At 39.2% G+C, this 21302-nt stretch overlaps 1 protein-coding gene across 5 annotated transcripts in view; it reads right to left on the reverse strand.

Annotated features, from left to right (window-relative positions):
* The window catches only part of Fz2 (frizzled 2), a 92205-nt gene that overhangs the window by 35548 nt on the left and 35355 nt on the right, over positions 1-21302 (reverse strand). The window contains exon 1 of one of the 5 annotated variants that reach the window (XM_083080855.1): positions 16682-17562. The exons of 3 other annotated variants lie outside the window; for them this stretch is intronic. The gene's annotated coding sequence lies outside the window, so the exon portion shown is untranslated. One more of the 5 variants, XM_083080856.1, reaches the window with a different exon arrangement.

Below are 21302 nucleotides of genomic sequence, written 5' to 3' on the forward strand. Positions count from 1 at the left end.
TCGTACGCATATTATTAAAACCTATAATTTGTCTAAACGCTTAATCTTGTAAAAGTAAAAAGTATTGATGTCTCTTAATATATATATTAATAGAATTATTATTTTTGTAATTTGAGTAGCTACACATTAGAATATATTAATTACAAATTAATATTTTAAGTGTATATTTCATGAGACTTGAATTATTACTTCGGATTCTTTTGCTATTAGGACTGCTTATATTTTTTTATCCACGACATCACTTGACCAAGTATTTTTATCTTCATTTACTTGCCAGATGATTATTACGTGAAAAAAAATCTTGGAATTTTAGAAAGAAAAAGAAAGGATTTTTTTTGTCCATGAATACAATAGAAGTTAATCTGCCTTGTTGCCTGAAAGTGCAGATTAACTTCTATCGTAGGATCTACCGACAAAAAATATAGGCAGAAGTTCTTTTACATACCAGGTAAAAAATATTAGTACAGGAAATTGTTCGTGTGAATGTAGATAACACCGAGAATGTTACGAGATTATCCGTTTCGTGACGGAGATAAATCTTATCTCTCTCTTTGCGTAACTACGGTAGTTTTGCGAAAAAATTTGAATAGCTATGCAGCCTATCTTCGTGAACCCCTTTTGACAATCGGGCATAAGGAAATCTCTGTATCATTGTAAGCTGCATGGTGGTCCGTATTTACTTGGACATCGGTCAGATAAATAACGATAAGGCGAGAATGTATATGACACGTGTCGCAGCCGACCGTAGAGAAAGTTACGCTCAAAGGACCAACATAATGTCATGACTTTAATGAGTATATATGTAGATAGTAATATATATGAGTATATATGTAGATCAGTTATTACGTGATTTACAACAACGTATTCGCGATTACAAAATTGCGAAACGATGGCGCGCGAGATAATGTACGTATGTCCGGTTATAGATTAACGCGTAAACTATGACAGATCTACAACGTGCGCTTGTGCTCATAAATTGCAGATGAAAAATTTATTTTCAGTGTGAAAAAGTTTGTCCAAATCATATTTACCATCTCACCTAAGTCGTTTTAATTGAGCTTTCTGCGAGTTATCCTTGTCCGCAAACTACGGATTTATTTTATGACTTTTGCTTCTCGACGAACTTTTTAAGCGTTTACGTTTCATAAATTTTATAATTTAAAGAGCTACACAATGCGTTTCTTTGAAGTCTGACATTGTGGAACAAAAAGTTAGGTCGAAAATTTATAACCTTTCCGTAACATAATAGTTTTACGTTAGGAACTTGGAGGTCTTCACTAAGGGAGACTATTAAAAGGTTTTTATCTATGGTATATCCGAGATCTCTATTAAGGAAGTTTCCAAAAAAACTGTTTTATAAATATGTAATGCATGTTACACAATATATGAAGGAAAGTTTGAAAAGCGACCGAAAGTAGAGCACGAGTTGATAAATTGATGCTTTGTTGCATTGGCTGCGTTCAGCAGAAAAAGCTGCTTTGCAACTGTTGTAAAATTCGTGAGCCTGATTGTGTATGCTCTTAATTTTGACTGGATCTAAGAGCATACACCAATCAGATTCACGAATTTTACAACAGTTGCAAAGCAGCTTTTCCTGCTGAACGCAGCCATTGACTTTTACGTAAAATCTTTCAGACGTGCCGCCTCTTTATTAGAACAATGATAATTATTTTCAAAGTCAATATCAAGAAGACCTGATTCTTTGAACTTGCGCATTCTTTAGATCACTGGATTCTTTGAACTTCCGTATTCTTCAGATCACGAAGATATCGTACAAATTTTTCATGTCTAAGATGGCAAAGTTATTTTTTTAGTTTTTCTCGATTTCTCTAATTGATTAAAAATTAATTTTCTTTGTGATCTTTTAATTATTTTTATTTGAAACTGCTTTCATATTTTTTTATCCGTTTGTACACATTTATAATTCTCGCCATATTGTATTTTCATTAAAATTATTTATTTATTATTTATTTACATGGTTTTGAAAGAATTTAATCTTTCTCTCTTTCATAACGCTAAATAAACAGCGCTTTAATAATTTAATAATAATAATAATAATAATAATAATAATAATAATAATAATAATAATAATATTGTAAATATCAAAATGATCAGAATAAATTTTGCACAATTGTGTTAAAAATGGAATCGTGATTTATGTGTCCATACATTGAATCGAAGGACTTCTTTATATTAATGTACGGATTTATGCGTGACCTGATTTAGTAGTTAATATTATACAACGCCTTTTTGTATTAGTCGTATTAATAGCTTGTGGCTGGTGACCGCATTATGAAACAATAACGATGCACGAATAACATTTTCCTCTGGATAACGTCTTGAACTTTCACGAATAATAATGCACATGTCAACTTTGTATTGTGCTCAAGTTATGAAATGTTAAATAATATTGTAAAGAAATGTGTGGAATTTTGTCTAAATTCTTTGAGAGAATATAATGCAATTCGAGAAGTTTTTCTCGCAGCTATAGAAAGTTTTTTTCTTTAGACTGCTTAAAAAATACAACCGACTCCTACGATATTCTTTGACGTGATCGGGCGGGGCGCTCTGGCATCAAGATCACGGTTACTCGCGGTGAAGTGAAAAATCCCATGAATTATTTAAGATCGCGCCCCGCGTAGCTCACCACAGTCAGTGTTATTTTAATTCGTGGCATATTTTCATATTCAAATGCGTGCTACGTTAGCAGACCCTTCGAAAGAACGTCCATCTTCGATCGGCGATGAATAGACATTATGTGTCTTTTCTCTCTTTCTCTTCACGCTACCTCTTCCAATTTCCCTTCCCCCGATTCTTCTCTTCCGTCTCTCTCGTTTTTCGCCTCGTAGACGATCGTCATGTCGGGTGGCAAACGGAAGCGAGCACTGTTCCGGCAGAGGAATGAGAGAAACGCAGAGAAAAAAAAGAGAGGAGATATATACAGTGAAGAAGTGCGTACGGTCGAATGTTTCATATTCACAAGGCGTCAAAACAATCGTGTAAGTAAGAACACGTCGCGCTACATATAAATTGGATGCTAAAAAAAATTTGATCACGGAATATATGGATTTACATCGTCTGGAACAAGTCACGCTGCCACGTAAATTCTCGAAAATACAACAGACCGTCTCGAAAAGATGAATTGCAAATTTAGTCTCTTTAACGTATACGCGCGCGGATTTTATAATTTATACGATCTTTTTTTTTATGTATATTTTACCAGTGGCTAAACGAATCGATTCCACAACTGTCTCAAAGCAACGCACCAGATGTCTTAATGCTATTTTTGAACGATACCCGCGTGAGCGATCGCGCGTCTTCGTCGAGGATATCGACGTGTACTGCGCTTACTGCGATCGGAGAGATCGCGAAAAAATATCTTGGAAATTTGAAACTTTAAATTAACTTCCAGGTGTCGCGTATTGAGAAATGCCGGCTCGAACGTTTCTCATTCATGGGGGATCGATTAAATATTGCCGGGAAATTCGAGACTCGAAATAAACTGTTACATGACACCGTGTTGTCACGTTGGACTTGCAGCCTAAGAAACTTTTCTCTTCCCAGGTAGCAGCGCGCTGGATCCCGCGCAAGGAGAATAAAAATCATTCGAAATCGGAAACCTGAGATATATTCAAGAATACCTCCTGGAGTTCTCTCCGATTTTACGGCTGTTATAAATCTTTGTTTTTTTTCCTCCTTGTACTAGTCATTTGTGCAAATAATCCACACATCTATATCCTTTATTTTTTATAAACGTTTGTGAGGTATTGAGAGTAGCCTTTTCCATTTTATATATTATTTTTTATATACTCTCTTCTCACAAAGAGAATAGGAATTTTTCACATTATATATTATTACTATTAAGACTAATATATTTTAAAAACTACTAATAATTATATTTTTATATGACACTTAGAGAAAAACGAAATAAATTAGACGTGTTCGAGACATAAATTAGAATGATATAAATTGTTTCTCTCTTTCTATATAAAGAATTCTATGTAAAGAAGAAAAATATTCACTTTAATTATATTTTCTTATGATGTTATATTTTAATCAATCTCCTCTTTTATTCGAAATGATTACTTCTATTGCAAATCGTAAGAGCTCGCCCTATTTTAATTAGAAATTCTTTTAGTAATCCTTATATTAAAAGATTCTTATCGTCGCGACTAGTCGTCAGATTTGAATTGGCATACGTAATACGTAAATATCTTGACTCATCTCTCTCTCATTTCTCTTCCTCCTTTTCTTCGCGGAATTTATACGAATGTGGATCGTAAAATAAATTATCGGCGTTTTCTCTACTTGTCCCATTTAATGATTAAACCATATCGCAGCATCGAATTCGATGGTGCGACTGGATTAGCGCGCAAGATGAACCGCTCGCTCGATGGCGATGGGGCAGCTCAGCGGGGCACAGGACGCGCGTTGTCCTGAACGCGGTCTGGGAGTGTCCGTAAAATGCTCGTAAGATCAACTGGTTGAATGTATAACGAGAGAATGGACGACGAGAGCGTGACGGAGAGGAAGAGGTAGACGAGCGAGCTGGAGGAGGACGGTTGATAAAAGAAAGAGCCAGAGGCTGAGAGAAGGAAGGCGAGAAGAGCTCCAAGGAAAATAGAATGAAAGGGAAGAAGTCGAGAACGGGCTTGTGTGCAGAGATCCTACGTACGCTGCCCATGTTCGTTGTACGCCACACGCTGAGTGACTTATGACAAGCGATATCGCAGTGGTTCTCATCGTGAATCCCGCCGTTTCCCGCAATATGTTGCAGCGTCCGGTTATGCCCTGTCCTCCCTACCCCTCTGAAGACGTCGGGATTTATTAGCGTCGTTAGCGCGGATGGTTTTATAGAGGCAGCGTTTGAATTCTCTTACCGGTCCATCTGCATAAGAGACTTCCGATTACTCCTCGTAGTGGTAGATCCTATTACGAGGCACCATTTCGGTTGCTGGTCGGTTTCGTGAAACGGGACACTCGCCGTGGCCTGAATACTCTGCCGAAGAGGTTGTAAGCGTCGCGGAAGATATATGCGAGTGAAAAACGAACGCGACATATGATATGTCGGCCGTGTAGCTTGAAAGAGAAATGCTGGATGCAGCGGTCGTTGTTTGACCGCGCGCATCCACGCTGATAACTTTGCATCCGCTGGAAGCGAGCACCGAGACAATGGCGCGGACGGAGAATTGCTCAAGTAGGATTGTTATTGGAGAAGAATAGAAACTTTGAGTTATTAAAACTGCATTATCGGCAAACTGCATTAATGACAAACACGCGGCTGTGCACACCAGTGGCGATAAATAAACTTTGTTCCCCCCGTCGCGCGCGCGAAGGCATTAAGATGCAATCTCGTTCTATAACTTCCCATGGAATCTCTGACTGTGTAATCATCTCTCGCTGCTGGCAACGACATTTTTCAAGAGAAGACGCGCTTGAATCCATCGACGTTTATTAACATTCTCTTCCTCTTCGAAAAGATTCATGGCTTAATCTTCATCTACCAATTAATCTCGGACACAGCAAGATTTATGATAAATTTATTTTATGCAAAAGTAGTTATAATTCCGTTCTCTTCAATTTTCTGGTATTGTTGGAATATCTGCGAGTTTCTTGATTGATCGAAGGAGATAAGCAGCCAAACTTTTTCAAAGAATTTGTATTGAATTTGAATAGTATATCTTGATCATATTCTATTTGAAATGCAGCGTTTAAAACGCGTTTCGAATCTACTGCGAAATTTGCTTCACAGACCTGCGGTTACAAAAGGATGCTAACCGCAACATGAATGTCATAAATTTATTTCCGAAAAATATGGTCGCTGCATAAGTGTAGGTAGCAAATGCCGGAACAACGAATAATACTTGAGACTGCCAAGAGAAGAGGCGCCATCATCTCGAGGACAGCTGGGAGACACGGGCGCATTTTGACGGTGGGTGACGTTAGTGGTCGTCGTTAAAAATTGTCCCGAGAATTTCTACCTGCTCCCTCTTCGACGCGGTCCTCCCGATCTCGATGTTTATCGCGCGCGCCCGCATGCATCCCTGGGAACCGGCAAGATGTACCTACGTCTCTTGTATCTCGTAGTAAGCATCGTTTAACGGAGAGAATCGGAGGGGAGAGTATAAGCTGTCGCTCGTTGAGCACGTTGGAAACAGTTGACAGGTTTCACAAGGCTCGCTTCCTCGCTATTAAGTTTTCGAAAGAGTCCTTATCCCCTCGAGACGCGCGCGAGACAAAAAATTATTAACGGAACCGCCCGATAGAGAGTCGCAATCTTAATTTCTCTAATATAAAGGGAAACTTTCTCACGTGAAAGTTCCGCATTTCATGACGTGCGTGACGCTTACCTTTTCACGTAAACGTTTATATATCTCGGGATTCTCGAGAATCAATATAAATGAGTGACTACTGTGATAAGCGGCACAAAGAAACTTTCAACCGGCCGTGTGAGCAACAATAATCTATGCGTGAATTATGTAAATCCTCTTTTTATGCGTAACCTACATAGGCGGCTAATGACTTCTAATAGCTACGTATACCTCCTCTTTTTTTCTCATTTCTCAATTCAAAGAAGTGGAACTTAATTCAGAATTTTTTTCTCTTGGTATAAAAATCACATTTTAATTGTATGTATAAAGTGTTTTATTTTCCAAAAAAATGAATGAAAAAATTTTAATATCTATATTTCAAATTAATTGATATTATTAAACGTCAAGCAAAAGCAAATTAATAATTCTGTTAACTTTGTTCGGTAATGCTAGATATTTGATTGATGTTAATTCACATTCATAGATTCTGTTCATGTATGCAAAAGTTCACCGAGTATTCACCTTCGTATTTGTGCGCGAGGTCCTGCTTGGGGATTATTCGAGTATACTCAACGCTTTAGGGAGCGAGGTAACGGTTGGGAATTGTGAAACGCGTACGCGAAGTGTTTTAAGGCGCCCCTTCCGTTTTACGCACCCATAACAGAACAGGTGGCCACAATTGGCCCGCTCGTTTCTCTTCCCAATTACTACGTCGACCGGTTGTCGGCCGTGAAAATCGTCGCGCGCCAATTAATTTTCGGAGACGGCTCTTTAATCCGTGTGATACTTGTTACGCTTTAACGCCATATCTGTAACACGGCCGTCCCATCTTTGAAGTTTCGGCAAATTTATGAACCGGCGAAATATTTATTCAAAGACTTAGATTGGCTTCTCTCACAAAAGTTTACGTATGTGTTCAACACTTAATATTATACATTATAAATTATTTAAGTATTCTCATACACAAATGAGAAGAAAAGCGAGTGAATATTGTAAATGCTGAATTAATATAAATTTTCTACACGATTAATCAACTTGATAATTAAATTATATCTTAAACTTCTAAAGATAAATGAGCGACAAGTTATATCAAGATTAATGTCCTGTTAGATGTTCATAATTATGCGCGTCTCTCTCCGCACACACATACATAAATGTATAATAATTAATATATAAGATGAAAGCCCGTGTGTGCGCACACAATAAAATGTATACATAAAAAAGTTAACCGCTTACTTCTTTTTTTTCAACCCATCATTCAAGGTATGCTATTGTTCGTGCTTCTACCCCTCGAAAGATGCTAACTCACACGCTCCGGCAGCCCTAACATAAATAAACATGTCTACCTAAAGCTACGCAGGACCCACCGTTTAGAAAAGAAATTCCGTAATCTGGCCAGAGATTAAGTGATTTAAGCCAAGTGAGATTTACGCAGACACATTTGCCGGCCGGTTCGTAACGGTTCGGTCTGTTATTGAAATAATACGACGGACGTTGTTATTTGACGGGTACACCCCGCGGGCCTCCCCAGAGAATTCCGCGAATTGCGAGGTAACGTTATACGACAACCAATTACTGCCGGTTAATTTGTTGCATCGTCGCTCGGTAACCGTTCGCTCGCGCGCACGTGAATCACCCATCGCGCCGTGATATCTCCGCTTTGGCTGCGGAGGGGAGTCCTGGCGATCCGCCAAACTCCCTCAGGTCCCGTTTTCTCTCTCCCTCTCTTCCTCTATCCGTCTCTCTCTGGCACGCGGCTTATTCCCGTGGCGTAAGGGCGTAGCTCCAATCGACCGTGGCTGATCGGACCTTCACCGACGCCCCCGTATATATCGAATGTAATGTCGGCAGGAAAACGCGTAACTCCGTGAAAGTCGCGGGCGACGGCCAGGTCGGTCGGCCGGCGGATTGAGTTACCACCGGGGGCGAGAAGGGACGCCCTTTCCAGGCCACTTGTGGTTCTTCGTTCACACCTCGTCCCTTCGCTAACCGCGCGGTAAAAGGACTCTCGAAGACGCAAACGACGCAACACTGCACGAAAGGTGAAGGCGAAGACGTTTGCCGCGGGGGTGAATCGGGGGGGAGAATAAATTGCACGCAGAGCCGGGATTCGTCGGGCTCTATAGAAAATATTAAATGGCGCTATTCGTTTCAAGAGGAAAAATGATAGATGTAATGCGAGTGTTTTTGAAATCTTTTCCCGAATGTATCGATCTTTTTTCTTATTTCTATATATGATTTCCGTAGGCAAAGTAATCTTGATACTCGATAGTCCATCACATACGACATTTACTGCGCGCATCATTCTCCGTCCAAACTTAATTGTGTATATGTCACGCTGATCGATTACACCTTTTGCTTCGTGAATGTGTATTTTTAACGGGTCGAACGATTGACGATGACTTTCCAGTTTCATCTAAATGCCGGAAGCTAACATTTTACTGTAGGAAATGGAGGGATAAATATATACGTACATATGTGTGTGTATACGTGTCATATAATATTTCACCTGATCGATTCACCTAGAAAGCTAGGTCAGAGAACATTGATTTGTTGGTCAAAATTATTTTCTAATTCTATAATTTTATCTAAATTGTAAAAAAAACAGAATCATATTAAACATTACAATATCAGTGGAAATTTAAAAATATTTTTATATTGAAAAACTGTTATATAAACTTGATGACTTTTTTTCTGAATTCAAGTGGAGATTTATTGTCCATTATTCGACCGATTAAAAATACACATTCACGAAGCGATCGATCATTCCGGCGTATAAGGTATTAACTTTTATAGAAATTTAAAAAAAAAAGAAAGAAAAATTTATGAGAAAACGCGGTTTAACCGAATAACGTTTTATGAAAAAACGATTATGTGTGCGAGTTATGTAAATTAAATTCTAATCGTGGAGGCGCAAACACATCGCTGTTCGCAACGTGATAAAAATCACACGTACACCTTTGACAATCGTAGCCGGAATCAAATGTTCCACTTCGACGATCTATTCTCGTTGAAGTTTATTTAAGCGACACATACCATTACGGAATCCCTAACGTGGCGTTTGTCTGCTGCCGTGACTTCGACGAAAGTTCGTTGCCCCTCGCGTTTCAACTCGCGCTCCGCTCGCCAGGCAGCAACGATGGAGAGACAGTTAGAAATTCTTTTGAATATTCCACGGCTTTGTACGACTGCACGGCGTGGCGCGACTTATCGGGAAAGGTCGTTAGCTACAGTGGTAAAGTGGTCGACGCATTGTTACGATTCGCGACGCTCGTAAAGCGGAAAATACGCGACGAAAATTCTCGACGATCGATGGTAACTACATCAGAGCGTCTCGATCATCGCGGAGCAAACTCGAATGCTCGTCTTGTCTTGGAAACAGAAGGATCGCTGAGACGAATAAACGCATAGATGGATGTTGGAAGACGTTGATTCTTTTTCTACGCTTCCCGCGGAACGGCTGAATTCGCGCGTTCCTGACTTTCGAGAATCGATGACCGTCGACGAGGACGATGGGAATGGAAAGTCCGACGGGCGCTGTTCCAGCGTGGCAAAGGGAGGCAGCGGCATACCGTTCGCGGTTGCATGGAAAAGGAGCCGCCATGGGCTAAGTGAAATGGCGCGTGCCCAGTGGATTTCACGGTGCGTTAGTTACGGGCGCTCCCTGTCGCTACCTTTTGCACCCCTTTTCCTCGTTCTCTCCCATCCGCGATCCTCCCCCGCACAGGCCGCCGCCTTTCTCGCATCTCGTTCGCTCCTTCCTCTTCCACGATCTACTTCTTCATCGAGCGCGCTTTATGCGCCGCTTCGGTATGCTTGTATTCCTCGTTGATATATCGCCGGCGCGAAACCGCTTTAAAAGCAGTGTGCTAGCCTCGTTTAATAGCGCGGAAATGAGTAAAGCGAAATATAGGATTGATAAAATGTAGAAATGGAGTCTTTCGCAAAATTTCGCTTATCAGCGAAAAAAATGGATGAAATATATAAATGTAAATTTTTCATTTTTTTGTCCCTTTATTAATTTTTATTATATTATGTTTTTTATCTTTTCTTATACATAGAATTTTTACTGATGCTGGAATTTACGAGATTTTGAATTAATAGCAAACACGAATATTATTAAATTCTTTGAATTCTGCATATTTTATATCATGTGTTTCTCTTCTATTATTATAATATAATATAAAATTCTGTCGATTCTACGAGTGCTTTTTATCATAACTTAATACTGGAATTCGCAATCGGACATTGCGACTATCTTATACGAAGCAATGCTGCGGAAGCTCGCGCGGATGTTTCATTACTTTATTGCCGCATCGTAGACGAGCTATCCGGTGAGCAACGAGACAATGAGACGCGTGCCGCGCGTATAAATAATGGCAATTTAAGCTCGGTTACGAGATACCTATCGTCGTTTAGCAAGTAGAAATACTAGAAGATAATTGCAAAATCGATGAGAAATGAAGCGAGGAACAAAGTGATTACGAGTCACGAACCTTAAGGAATAACGTCAAATGGTAACGCAAAGCTGACAGAAATGACAGAATATTTTTGCATAAAAGACATTTTCGTGAAAGTATGAACAAATGTAACAGGGAAGATAAAATGCAAAATTAAAGCGATATAAAAAAATATGATGTAGAAAAATAATGAATATAATAATGAATGTATGAAAATCAGTTTTGTTTGCGCGACGAGAAGAGATATAAAATTAAAAGTTTAAATTAAAGCTTAAAATAACAGTTCATTAAACATTTAAGTAAATACATTTATCGATTAAATTCTTAATAAATTCTTCTTCGAGTAAAAAATAAATTCTGTATTTTTAATATATAATTTCAAATTTATATCAAATAAGTAGTCTGTTTAAAAACATGTATTTTATACTAATGTAATAAATTATATTCACGTAAATGATTGTATTTTATGGAAAAATCACTATTTATCATATAAATTGGATATTGCGGGCTATTAATTTATTTTATGAAAAATCAAGATATCTTTTTGCCCGATGCGATTTAACGGACGAGCCTAATCAATATGCGTCACGATCGCTTGGATTCATGTCGTTCGGGCGCACGATGTACTTGTCAACGCATAAAACTAATCTGGCATGCCTAAAGACCTGAAACGATAAGACCCGCTTTTCAAGCCACGCGCTTGGAATTCTGTTTTGACAAGGTTTTACCTACTTTCGACGCGGCCTAATCTCGCCTATTTGAAAGCTTCTTTTCAATGTGAAGGACTAAACGTAGCTCTTCCATACTCACGCGCGCGCGATGAAACATATTTCTCGATCGATACCCGCCTGCCAAAAAGAGAAGACATCTAGATAGATAACCGGATGTATTTTGAGACACAAGTTAAGTAACTTTTTACATTTAGGGTTAGAAAATGCAAGCAAAGATAAAAAAGGCAGGTAATATATTTTGATAAGTGAAAAACTTATTTGCTTTTCAAATCTCTAGAGTTTGCTCACGGAATTTACTTTTTCAGAATTATCAGCTCATAGATTAACATATAGGATTAATAAATTTGAGGAAAAAAAATATTTATCTTATTGTCATTGACGAAAAATCATTAATATTAATAATATTAACATTCTATCTATCCGTTTATTTTAATAATTTAAATAATATACTTTCTTACTGCAAATTTTCTTGCTGTTGCTCGATGGTAGTGTATAATTGCATAAACTTTTTTTAACTCGCATGCGTGCGTAGAACGAGTTTGCCGAGTAAGACTGTATTCTCGGCATTTGAACCGTGATTGTGGTAAACGGCGATTCGCATTCAAGGTACGTCCGGCTCGAGGTATATATGTGTACCTAGCGTCCGTGCAACGGGTGCATCACTCGTCCTGGCATCGAAAAAGCGGGAAAAGTCGTAGAAAAAATTCGGTTGCCCCCGCGTGTTTCGACGGCCTCGGAGCTGCCCCGAGGCATACGAAAAAAGGCCGTGGAGATGCGGCGTCGAATACTAATTCTAGGGACCGTTTTGCGCGGACCAACAGAGACAAAAGACGTGACGACGATGGCAGGGAGACCGACGCGACGCGAGTTAAGAACGCGAAGGCAAATGAACGTTGGAGAAAGAGGAGAGAAGAAAGACCGTGGGGCTGCGACGGTACGAATTTACATGAAAATACGTGAACTCGGTGGCGATGATTTCTCCGGGCATTTCCGAGCGCGCTACCGAAATTCCGGCGTCGGTTTGCCGCGATAGTCGAGCGACGCCGACGCGACAAAAGCGTCGCGGCGCGTTACGCTCCCTCGGAGAGCACACATGTACGCAATATGTATAATAAACGAGAGTGCGTTTTTTAACGAGTACACTCCTGCGAGTCACCACGGTGGATTTATTATGCGCGCGCTCCCAAGTGGACGCGTGTGCGTGACCGGTTTACCCCTTTGACGTAGCGCTAATGGCGCTACCAATAACGCGACTTCATCTTTCTCATTTTGACGGTATTTTCGCGATTGCAATGTAAAATAAAATGATATTATTGACATACATATCCGCGATCAAAGAATCAAGAAGCTGCAAGATATCAGATGACAGCCGATCAGCTGATCAGATTTGCGCTGATATTGCGGAAGATGAGATTTTGTAAAAACATGATTTCTTATTATTTTAAGAAATCGTGTCTTTCGCAATGGAAGATATATTTTATATGTAAGAATTTTGTGTAAGAATCCACTCAAGACAATAATAATTCATAATAAATCTGTTGAAAATACACCAATTATTAAATATAAATTAATACATAATAATACAAATCTGTGCATAACATCGATCTTTTTTGGTATCTTTTAAAATTATACGTATTTTAAAAATTTTGGACGATTTTTTTCAAAGCGGTATTTTGCGACACTTCATTCAGTTTCTCAGTTAGGACTTGGCTTAAAACTTGTACATGATGTGAATGAGAATAGCGGGATTCAGAAGACGAAGGCGAAAATCTTGTATCTGTATATAGTCATGTCTGATAAGCACTTTACGGTAGTGTATGTTAAACGAGAAACGTGGGAATTCGCGTTTCGTTTGTATTTTGTGTGCCGCTCACGTTATCTGTCTGTTACAGCGCTTTGAAGTTACATCAGCCTACTGTGGAAAATAAAAAGAGAATCGAGCTTTTGAAAAAGAAAAATATAAATTTTCGTCCTTTAAATATTTATAATTTGCACAACATTCACAGATTAGATATTTGATTAAAAGTGAGATAATACAACATACAAGAAATTCTACAAGAGGATTGTAACTATATTTTGTGGACATTGATTTTAAAATAATCCTTGTACGTATATATACTATAGCAAAAACAACGGATTGTGAGAATAAAATAATTAATACTGAATAAGGCATATTTATCCTAAATATCGAGAAGTATCCATCGATAATTGGTGCGAATAGTAGTGTTCAATTGTGGAAATTGTGCCAGGATTACTCGTAGGTTTATGCCTCTCATCAATGCTCTTTATTGGCACTTCGTATCGTCTTAATAATAAGAGCGCAATAAAAGCGTTGTGGATTAAAGGGAGGATGAACGTGACGCACGCGAAACCGGTAAAAAGGATCAGACGGGATTTCCACTTGGCATCGGAGGGGATGCAACTCGGTTCGAACAGCCGATATTATACCCCGAGGCGGTAATTCGTATCGAGTTTTTCGTGCTGCCTGGGGACTCGATCGGAAACGCGATCAGGATGGCGAAAGTAATCTTCGGCCGCGTCAAACACGATTCTATGGTAAACAATCTGAGGGCTACTATATTTGTGAAAGCGTTCTCTAAGAATGAGTTTTTTTCCGAATTTTATTTTCACACTTCTCGAATGCCTCTATTCTGGTAAAATATTTTTTATATAATTTAAATAAATAAATTTCAATAAATTGAGAAAGAATTGAACGGATCAGCTACGTCAAAAATTAATAAATATATTATAATATATTTCGAAATCCATGAATTTGACATTGCGCAAAACACTTTGAATCTTTTAAAATATAATTTAATCTCAAAATTGTAAATATTATCTTGCGTCAAACTAACTTATTTATAGTGATTGTACCACAGTTTACTAACTGTATGACACAAAAATTCGTCAAAATGAAAATTTTAATTCTACAGAGAAAATCTTTAACTGGCACAAATTAATTATATTTTATATTTTAAAAGGCTAAAAGTGCCTTATACAATGTCAAATTTATGAATCTCGAAATGTATTAGATTTATTTTTGACGTAGCTAATCTAATTTCCTCTCAAATAACTATTTATTCACATTTGAATTTATCTATTTGATTATAACATTTATAACAGTTATAATGTCAAATTCATAAATTATTATTGATTTAAGTAATTTAAGAAAGGAGGAGAAAATTTTTCTGTCTACAGATTTTATTTTTATAATACTTAAAATCATAAAATAAATCTCCTTTTTTCAATCATTCAGATTAATAACAATTTATGACGTTATAATTGGATGTTGTAGACAGATAGATTCTTAAAGATTTTTAAAGATGAATACAAGTAATTTATTAATAAATGTAAATTATAAATTATTGTGATAATTAAAAGGCAATTAAAAGTATCGGAGAAAGAATCAAGTTGTGTCAGAATCACACATACAGATTTATCTGACAAAGTAATAATGAATTTGATCGTTTTCTTCCCTTTCTCTCTTGAAATTCTAAATATAATTCCGTATTACCTGAAATGCATAAAATGCAGGAAAGTACAATTGAGAAGTCTCATAGAAAAATGTTACGATTCATTTGATTCTTACTCCAATGGAATATTTCATCGCGATTAAAGATTTCGTGCGATAAAAGCCACGGATCCGACAGATAAGTGAAAAAATGAGTCGAAACGATAAAAAATATTTGACGGTACGTACTCGAAATGACACTGCGTCTTGCGAAACGTTATTATCTTGCCGTTGAAAAGCCAAAGTGCGTACAAGGCGAACGACAATATATCGGACGACAGTCGACGCGAGTGCAAAGCGCAAGCGAGGGCATTCCCCGACCGACAAATGGCAATTTAACACCGTCTCGGTCGATATTCGAGCGACCCTTTGACCGTCGACGCTAATGCACGGCCTGCCCTTTATTTCCTGCTGTCACACCGGCGCGGTGATACGCGGCCCCTCTCCCTCATATCGTCGCGCTCGCTCGCTGAAGCACACTTTCGGAGCACCCCTCCGACCGCCCACGCGAGATGTACACACGAAAGGGAGATACCGCGTCCCCTGCCTCCGCCCGAAGGATTTAATTACGAATTAATTGTGATGTACCGCCGCCGCGGCTAATTCTGCCCGGTAATTCCGCCGGTAATTCGAGAAACGCCCAGGCCAAGCCGGCCGGTCTTTTTCCACCCCTTCTAGCGTGACTCTCTCTTCCGTGACGCGAAATCCCGACACAAGCGAAAAATTCGCGAAACTTATTTCGCGCGCCGAAGCACGCGCGTTTTCCGATACGATCGGGTCTAAAAAGTATGACAGCTGCGAGTTTTAGTTTAAAATTACGACGGGAGCGCGAACTTATTCGCGCGAAGTATTTATCGTATAAAATACTGTGATTATGTCACTGATAAGTCCAGTGTGCAGAACTGAATTAGCCTAATGATGCTAATGAATTATCGAATGTAAAATGAATTTGAGCGATAAGCCAGCGAGATTTTAGATAACTCATGACGTACGTAATGAGGGTAGATTGGGAGATTGGGGATGCGTTTCTTATCATTGTGATTTCTTGCGAAGAGTAAGAATAATTCGTGCAGATAGTTTGTGTTGCTACTCATAAATATTCATGATTTGCATGCAACGTTGATTTTAAATAAACTGTAAATACCTGCGAAGGTGCGCAACATCGAGATTGAAATCTCGCTAATCTGATTGAATCTGATTGCTATCTGCATGTGTGTTAATGAGCTTTCCTCGTTAATCATTTTAATTAACGACGATTAGATATGGATGGGTTATCCCTGTGATTTGCATTTGTATATTACGGTTACAATTCTCTTATAATGAATGTTTATTGCCGATATGTGCACAGAATAAAATCGTCATTCGTATTCTGCTCGATTTTTTTCTACCAAATTGATAATAATACACGGAAATCTCTCTTTTATCTCAAAAGAAAAATGGGAATTTTGTCAAGATGAATATCTATCTTCCTGCTCTTAATTGCCGTAAAGGACATTTATCTTCTTTACGAGACAGTCTCGTTTCGAGGCAACGACCGAGACGCATCTAATCATCGCGAATCATCCGGCGAGATAATTCGATCGCGTGGCAACTGATTAATTCCGATAATGCGATGTAACAGTAATATACGCACTGCTGATTCCATATCTTGTTATCTTGGATTCTCACCTGACAGCCAATGCCGATTAGATTATACAGCGATGGACTCCTTGGACGTGCGATTCTCGAACGATATTTTCTTTCTGGACGAACTGTCCACTGATAACGTATCGATGTAGCCTTCAGTTATCACGCAACGATTATTTCGCTCACTATCCAGTTCACTGATGTCATGTTGATGCGTTGAGCAATCATGCGAATGATTTTTTTGATCGTCTTCTCTTTTTCTTTCTCTCTCTTTCTTTTTCTCGACTTCTCGATCTTTGTCGCGTTGCGCTTGTCGCAGTCGACGATGTTCTCCACAATGTCCTCGATGTCACGGTCCGAGTGACACCGATGCGATTTTCCTCTCAACTGAATCCAAGCCTCGGGCTGTCACCTTCGATTCGTCTTAGTCGCTCCTTTGCGGTAAATCGCTCTCCCGGCGCTTTCGGATCACTTGCCACCGGTTCAAGTCATATAGCTTCGACGAGCAGCTACCCACGCGACCAGATTTACCTCTGTTCCAAGTCCAGGGCAATAAAAGAAAAAGGCAAAAATGGAGCAGTCGGTTTATCCTCTCTTCGCGTTTCCGAGCACGAAGTTTACTCTCGTCGTTCCTATCGTCGCGCCGATTATCTTGCAAGATTTATCTCGCAGTGACAGAAAATGAGACGAGCCATCGTGCGGTGATTTCGAGGAATCTCGTGGTTTACGTGTGATTTTTTCGCGCGCACATACGCCTTCGTTTTTCCCACGTGCCGGTTGACGGTTTCGTAGATGCGTGATAAATGCACGTGACGCACGGCGACGCTCGGCTTTTATCGACGCTCCTCACGCGTCAGCTGCGCGCGTCCGCGTGTGCCCTCGCACTTTCCAAACTCTTCTCCCCCGTTTGATGCCGACGTTCCATCTCTTCGCTCGTCGCCGCGAATTTTTCACCGATTCGGCGCGTTCGATCGCGAGCGCGTGCGTGCCACTACTCACGATCGTCCGACAACGCGACACGACCTACTGGAGGGGTACCGCAAATTGATATGCCGTCCGCGATTAAGTCCTTGTCGTCTGCATCGACGGCGCCAATGAACCCGCGCAATTATGTAAAATTATGACTTGCGATTTATGATTCGGAGATACGATGAATACAAATGTTAAAGAAGTAAATAAATTTAAAAATCACGATATCAAAGCGCATATTTTTAAAAAGCGAATGTTAATGATAGAAGAGAGAGAGAGAATGTGTATGTGTGAGAGAAAAAAATTGATTTACGTTCTTCTGTCATTTCGTCATCTAACGGAACCAACACTTCTACAAGTTTTTTAAAAACATGATTATAATAATTATTAATAATTCAGTTGTATAATAATGGGATTCAGGAATTTAAGATGCATGCAATAAAATGAACAGCAATCTTGCATGTCCCATCTGACGCTGGTGTAAGCGGATTCTTGTCTCGAAGAATCGATCGACCAGACGTCCTCGCAAAAACGAAAGCCTATCGTGTAATTAAGATATTAATAACTCTCGAGCGCAACTGTTATTCACATCGTATAATCGAGAACGGTTCTACGGAGCATCGAATGAAACATAGGAAATCCCTTGAAAATAATCTACCATTAAAAATTTTTATCGAAGTAAAATTATTATATAAATTAAATGAGTAAAAACAAAGTATAAATAAATCGCAAATTAAGTTGAATTTATAGACTTGCCAATTATTTTGCAATTACACCTAAATATATGTGTGTGTACATCATAATTTTAATTATAGATTACGAATACAATCAAGTAGCAGCTTATCGTCGTGTCAAGATTTATATACACTATATATATATAACATCATTATGTATATGTCATGTCACATATTCAAGTATCAAATATTTATATATATATCTCAAATGAAGCAACACATACATTGAACATTATAGAACTGGACCATCGACATTTAAAACCCATATATTATAATGTATAATAATATTATATAATATATATAATATTATAAATTCATATAATAATATTTGACATTAAATTGACGTAATGTTACGTATAGTGCGCAACATATTTTATCGTAATGGTGAGGATGGAAGGATCGAGCTATATTTTTTGAAGCGTGAAGAGATTCGGACCCTACATTACTCTAGTCAATGTAATGATACTCGTAATTCTTGGCGATAACATTCAAAATGATGATCGCAGTGGCCTCTCAGGACCGATACTACGCAAGTTATGGTATTCGTAACAGATACAGCCTTATTCTCATAAGAGATATCGACTGGTTGATTTTCTGGAACCGTTTTTTAGTAGTAGTTTTTAAAGCTGAAATAATATGGCGTGAAGTTTACTTAAGTCGAATTATTTAAAAACTTTAATCATTCGTGTCTTTTCCGCAAGAACTCATAATTATAATACATAATAGATTAACTTCTCAAGTTACTATCGGATTTTTGAAGCTTATAGGATTATAAGAAGCGGATAATTTTAACCCGTTATAGTCTCATTACGATTTTTAGAACCTTAAAATTCAGACATGAAAACAATTATGCTTTTCGAAAGATTAACACAAATTTTGAGAATTACAGATTATTGCTATTGGATTTCTAAAAATCAACTAATAAAATGCCGTACGAAAGAAGCATTTTCATCGAGCCAATGATAATGTAAAATTTTTTATCATTTCGGTGAAAATAAACGAAGAGATTGAGATGTACTAATTACTGCCGTTCCTTTCTCGAAGGCGAGGTCAAAAGAATGCTCGTAAAATCAATGAACTCCGTTCCATCGCGACGCCCTCCTCATCGCCTTAACACGTCGGAACGCTTCTTCATCGTGTAGATGCTTTTTCTTCGCACATAAAGAAGACCGTATGCGTCTCTCCGGTGTGTTTTCGCCGTTCCCCATCAGTTCTCTCCGTTCCTCTCGCTACTGAAAGAGGGAGAGAGTTCCCCAAAGAAAGAGAAAAGGAGCAGGAGAACGAGAAGCTCGAAGGTAATCAAAGGGGTGGGCGCGCACGTTCGCGAGTGCTTGCATCCCTTCGCCTCTCGAGGTACACACGCACGGGAGCGAGCGTTGCCGAACAATCGTTTCGGTGGCTTTGAAGTTTTCCCGCTCTCTCCCCCCGCGTCGGCCTTTTCGAATGTGTTGCGTTTGCAGAGAAAGAATGACGACCAGCGACGTCGATAATAACAAGAGACAGGTTCTCCATATTCGACCCCCTAATCCCTCTCGTATCCTTAATCCTCTGCCCCTCCTTCGAGTATGAGAGATACAGCGATAATGTTGTCAAGCGTGCCTCCGTGCCTGATAAAACGGGATCTAGATAGGATGGCATGTTGAAGAGGCTAATTACAGTGTTTTTTCTTTTGGAGATTTGCACGATGGTCATCGTAGCTGGATGGTACCTGCTTTGATTTATCCCCTTGTGCGCAGTATTGCACGTTAAAAAAAAAAAGAGAGAGAGAAGGGAGGGAGCGAAAGCAAGTCGAGGGTGATGAAGCTTTGTGGCGACAATATACATGCGCTCGTTCTTCTTCAACATTTTTCGTATTGCAGGTCTAATCAGTCGAAAAGAAGCTCTTTCCGTCCGTCTCTGTCGAACTTGCGAATTCCTGTTCTCGAGGACATTCCATTGGTTGACTGTTCTTTTTCTTTCTCTTTTTCATTTTTTTCCTGTTCTAGATTCTCGATTTATATTTCTTTCTTTTTATCTTCTCAGGTCAAAAGAAGAATTCGCTTCCGATGCCACGTATGCAGAAAAGTTGACAAAAGTGCCCACTTATTGTGCCTCTAGTGGTAGTCGAGTATAGCTTTGACGACGATGAAGTAATTAGTTCGTATTATACTTTGTGACATCGACTGGTCAAGAGCAAAAGAGGCTCCTTTTTGTCTCTTTTTCCTCATATTCCTCATCTTCTCGCCTATGTTTTCTCTCTCTCTCTCATCCGAATTCTATTACAAATTTGACCTTGCGCTCTTCATCTACTCGATGACAGCTCCCATGTGTACGTATATCGATCGCAATCCACTTTTTTTCTTTTCCTTTCTTCCCCCTTTCCATCAGCTACTCGTCGTTTGCACGCTAATTTTCGTACAGATGGATGAAGGAACAAAACGGGAAACAACGGTCGCTCGGTCGAAAAGTCTTTGTGACGAATGACGGTCGAATGCGCGGCATAAAGTACATTCGCTCGCGTACGCAGGAACAAAGGAACGAAAAAAAAGAAAAATCCACGATGAGACCCTAATGAGTATGCTTGTTTTTTTATCATGAATTCGTAATTCTCGAGCGCGCGTATCGCAGCTCGATGGAAGATGGTTGGTTTCTCGATCTCATCGAGGCCACTGCGGGAGGAGGAATCCGATCTCAAAGATGATGGGCGCAACTCTCGTTCGCACTCCGATGAGCACGCAGAAATAATTTTGTTTTTTACCGATGCGGAATGTTCTCGTTAACGTCGAAGCGCAGTAGTCGATAGCGGGTGGGCGACGGGGAGGAATCCTCAAAGACGTAATGCGGCCTAATTTTCCGACAGAAGGAGCATTCTTGCTTTGATGCGTTGGGTCTCTAAGTTTCTCCAAAGCTCTCTTCGTAGTTCCCGCCGCTCGTTATGTTTGCATGACGAATTTTTTGCAAAGAAAAGGCTACGACGGGAG

This window comes from Camponotus vicinus, unplaced genomic scaffold (assembly GCF_025532165.1).
Source record: "Camponotus vicinus isolate PSW18456_S1 unplaced genomic scaffold, iyCamVici1.0 SCAF_10, whole genome shotgun sequence".
In the NCBI taxonomy this organism is placed as follows: Eukaryota; Metazoa; Arthropoda; class Insecta; order Hymenoptera; family Formicidae; genus Camponotus; species Camponotus vicinus.